The sequence below is a fragment of the Berghia stephanieae genome, chromosome 1 (assembly GCF_034508935.2).
Source record: "Berghia stephanieae isolate SIO BIC M18660-M18661 chromosome 1, UCSD_Bste_1.3, whole genome shotgun sequence".
Classification (NCBI taxonomy): domain Eukaryota; kingdom Metazoa; phylum Mollusca; class Gastropoda; order Nudibranchia; family Aeolidiidae; genus Berghia; species Berghia stephanieae.
The window spans coordinates 12,935,743-12,940,185 of record NC_088360.1 but is presented as its reverse complement, the minus strand read 5'-3'; the positions used below and the strand labels follow the sequence as shown (position 1 = coordinate 12,940,185).

General features: G+C 31.6%; 1 protein-coding gene across 1 annotated transcript in view; it reads right to left on the bottom strand.

Annotated features, from left to right (window-relative positions):
* LOC144968445 (dimethyladenosine transferase-like) overlaps positions 1 to 3,047 on the bottom strand; it is a 29,824-nt gene extending 26,777 nt beyond the window's left edge. The window contains exon 1 of the mRNA XM_078906844.1: positions 2,964 to 3,047. The gene's annotated coding sequence lies outside the window, so the exon portion shown is untranslated. The remainder of the gene's footprint in view (positions 1 to 2,963) is intronic.
* Between the last annotated feature and the right edge of the window lie 1,396 nt (positions 3,048 to 4,443).

Sequence of the window (4,443 nt, the reverse complement as noted above, 5' to 3'; positions counted from 1 at the left end):
ATAATCCATCGAAATAAACTGAACTATCTAAATAGACACCATTACATCGCCGCAAAAAAAACAAAACTATATCATATAAAAACCCCTATGCTCGCTCGTTGGGTAGCACTAAAAACTCGTCTGCAATACGAGAGTGACAAAAAAAAAAAAAAAATGCGTGTGATCAGTTGGGCTGAAAAATTCCAAGTGATTAGTAGCTGGAAGTTCATCACTCATATGAATTCACAATTCGACCAATTTCAATTGTGTTGTAGAATTTCGTATCACATCGGGCGGGGTTGTCCTACTAGTAAGGTCGCGGGTTCGAGCTCCAATCGCCGCCTCGAAATTTTTATTCTCTGTTGTTTTCTGGCACTTTCCTACTCACTTCATTTCTTGGTATTTTTAATAACACGCACAAACTCTGTCTGATTTTAAGTTTCAAGACGCTTGCGATACTTTTAGGTCATCTCATCACGTCTGAAAAGAAAGACTGTATGTGATTCACAACGGTTTGATTTATGTAAACTTTATTATTCTTTGAAACATTCTTGACCATACGTGCCTCAGAAAGAAAAAAAAAAATATATATATATAAAAGAAATGGAGATCGTTTACTTAAATAGACCTCAGCAGCAAACATAGGACGGTCCAACCCAAAGTTTCAAATTATACACTAACACCGAAAACCCAGCGAGAAGGTAAGCTCTGAAAAAAAAAATAGAAAAAAAAATTCTTACAGCTTTATTTGCAGATAATAAATTCCAAATCAAAATCAAATACCATGATCACAATTTAATCAGTTCATAAATTTAAAGTATGTAAAATCAATCCTAACGATAAGTATATTTGTCTAGGTGACTATATTCAATATGCATGAAATGTGTCCAAGTCCGTAAAATAATGTTTCTTAGTTAACATTTTGAATCAGAGAGAGAGAGAGAGAGAGAGAGAGAGAGAGAGAGAGAGAGAGAGAGAGAGAGAGAGAGAGAGAGAGAGAGAGAGAGAGAGAGAGAGAGAGAGAGAGAGAGAGAGAGAGAGAGAGAGATCTAACAAATAAATTATCCCCCACCCACACAAACACAAATAAATCGAAAGCTGAAAATGAAAAGCATATTATCTATATTTGTGTTATGCGACCAGCATTGAAACGTTCGTTCTGACATAATACAATGAGAGTGTCCTTATTTACTTTACATACATACCCACCCACGCACACACACACACACACAACACACACACACACACACACATATATATATATATATATATATATATATATATATATATATATATATATATATATATATATATATATATATTTATATATATAAATGGCGCAAATATTAAATTGTACCAAAATAAAACCCATTTATTTTATTGAAATTTTAAGTACTACTCAATTTTTCAACAATATAGATGGAACATTTTGAAATCCACGATTGTTTAAACAAACAGACCACATTTTCGCCAAATCGAAGATTTGGAACGTGATTCTCAAATTTTGAATGTAATCTGCCGATCGTCCATTTTGCTTTATTTATGGCATCGAAAAGCCTAAGAGTAGATAGCCTTTTTTTTTTCTTTATGGTTCAATTTATTTTCTTGACTAGTGATTTGCTCCAATACCTATCCGTGTAAACCGTTGTACCACCCTTATAAACCACGTGGACATAAGTAACCAAATGCCGTATTGCTCTGAAGTCAAAGGAAGTCATTCATATTTAGAAAAAAAATCGAATGTCATTTTCTGTTAAAAGTAAGACTACAATTTTACTAGTGTGGGCAGTTGCTCCGTTTTGTTGAAAACAAATGATCGATCGGGATAACATGAAACAATGTCACTAATTTTAAAATCTATTGCTCTCATGGTAAAATCTATTCCGTGAAATGACTTGATTTTGTTTGACTGTAGACAACCTTATTATGTGTTTTTTTAGCGAAAACTAAAAACAAGACGTAAGTTAGGAAACGTTTTGCAATTGTCATTATCCTACAACATATCATGGGGTTTGAACATTGTCGTTAAACATTTGATAATATACATCACACATAAATAGATTACCCTGTGAGAAATTGTCCATAAACAAAGCAACAAACATTAAATAAGACTAAATTTTTTTTATTAGACTAAGTTTTTTGCTTTAATTTGTCATGATGATGATGATAGTGATGATGCCTGTTTTTTTTTTTTCAATCTGAGTTTTACAGAATTTGCGGCACTTTTAGGTCAGTTACGCACCAATTAAAAGGAAGATGATAAAATACATCAATATTTTTTTTTTAGAAGGAGACAATCTGAATAGATATTCACAGTACGAGTAAGAATAGATCCAAGAGTAATATATCCCTGTTGATAGCGTAAGACCAGTCAAAAGTCACATACAGTTATCTCTCTCTCTCTCTCTCTCATTCAAAGTCTAAATGTATAAAATTGCTCTTATGATTAATTCAGATTGAGAATTATAATGTTAATCTCCACCCAAGCAATGGACTATGTATTTTTCTGGCATTTTTGTTCTTACTAATTAACACTATCATTATTCTAAATTAGCCCTTGGTCTTAGATTAGCTTTTTGACAAATCAGTACAGGTGCATTAATTGTCGATGCATTGTACTGGCTTGTAATTTCACCTATCAGTATGATCATCTTGAGTCTATTGACAAGAATACAATAAGTTTTCAAATGAGGTCAGGGATGCCATACTTAAGTCAGATTGTTACCATGAAAATTGGAGAGAATAATGAATATGGACAATCTTCGGAGCTGGCTATAAAATGTTTGCTTTCTAGCTTATAGATCTGGTCTTTTGTATTAAGTGTTCCTTAACCAGATACAATTTTCAGTCACTGATTGCTTAATTACTGGCAATAAAATATGACATGATTTAACTTCACATTTAATATTTGTGGATAATCACAAAACTAATGGTATGTTTATCGGGTGGATGGGTAGGATATATATATGTAGCATCTACTTTACTGGAAACAACAAACAATGAAAGCAATGTGTAGTGAATTTTATAAATTTAATGAGTTCTCTCGTGTTTACGTTTTTGTCTGATCTGACGTGTAGAGTAGTCTTGCAGTCAGCAGTATGTGGTAAGTCTTCGTAGTTCGTAGGAAACGGAGATCGCCACAATATATACATATATATACTAGTAAGAAGCCCGCAATTTCGCGGGGAAAGAACTATTATCATTCGATATTGTACCCACCATCATTTAATGAGGGCAGATTGGTAAACAACGTTGTCTGTGTAACTTTGTACATCCTCTGTTGATTTTTCTGTGTGGCCCAACATTAAGTGTAAGCCAGTATAGCCTCTGACCCGTGACACAGCAACATACAATTGTCCGTGTGTGAAAACAGGTTGTGGTAGGTGACGTTTTTATGCACCTCCGTTGGAGGTGTACAGAAACGCATCGTTTTTATGCACCTCCACTGGAGGTGTACAAAAACGCACCGCTTTATGCACCTCCGTTGGCGGTGCTGGTTGATTAATGAAAATGTTGCTGCTTGAAGCTCGAAGGAAAAAATAACGATAAGTGTTGAATTGTAAGCTTCAATTTAATAGTCGAAGACACACTGTGGGCGTTTCTGATTTCCCCTTTATCAACAAAACACAACGAAGAAGACACTAAGGACGAATGAGAGATGTGTAGTGTAAATGGCGTAGATAAGATAAATATACCTAAACAATGATGGGACAGGAAGTTTTTGAAAACGATTTGAAAAACAACAACAAAAACAACAACAACAAAAGAAGAAGAAAAAAAAACCCCAATAAAATTACAAAGACGTGGTAAACGAATAAACTGATGATAATGATAAAATATTATAAAATGATAACAATCAACATTTACATATAAATGCACGACGATAACACATTGAATGGTACCGATGTTGTTTTAAACAAATATAAATACATAATAATAATAATAATAATAATAATATAATATAATATATAATAATAATAATAATATAATAATAATAATAATAATAATAATAATAATAAAATAATATAATAAATAATATATAATAATATAATAATAATAAAATAAAATAATAATAAATAATAATAATAATAATAATAATAATAATAATAATAATAGATAATTTAAGTTTTAAATATATGTCCAGTAATATAACAAAATAAATGATATATTTCCAATAAGAAATTTTTTTTATATATGTTCTACAATGGGATGAACTGATACTTTCAAGGTGGGTTACAACTTTATCTTAAGGTCACAATGGATTGACCATAAATTTCAAGGTTTGGAAACTTATAGTTTACATTCCTAGTGCACTTCTATTTAAAGGTCTTTATTAAATTATAATATTTTAATTTAATTTGATTAATTATCATTTTTTAATTTATTACCAAAGGAATTAAACCTGGGTATTATCCACCCGAAACCATCACACCGAAAGCATCATATGGGCAATAATAATAATTG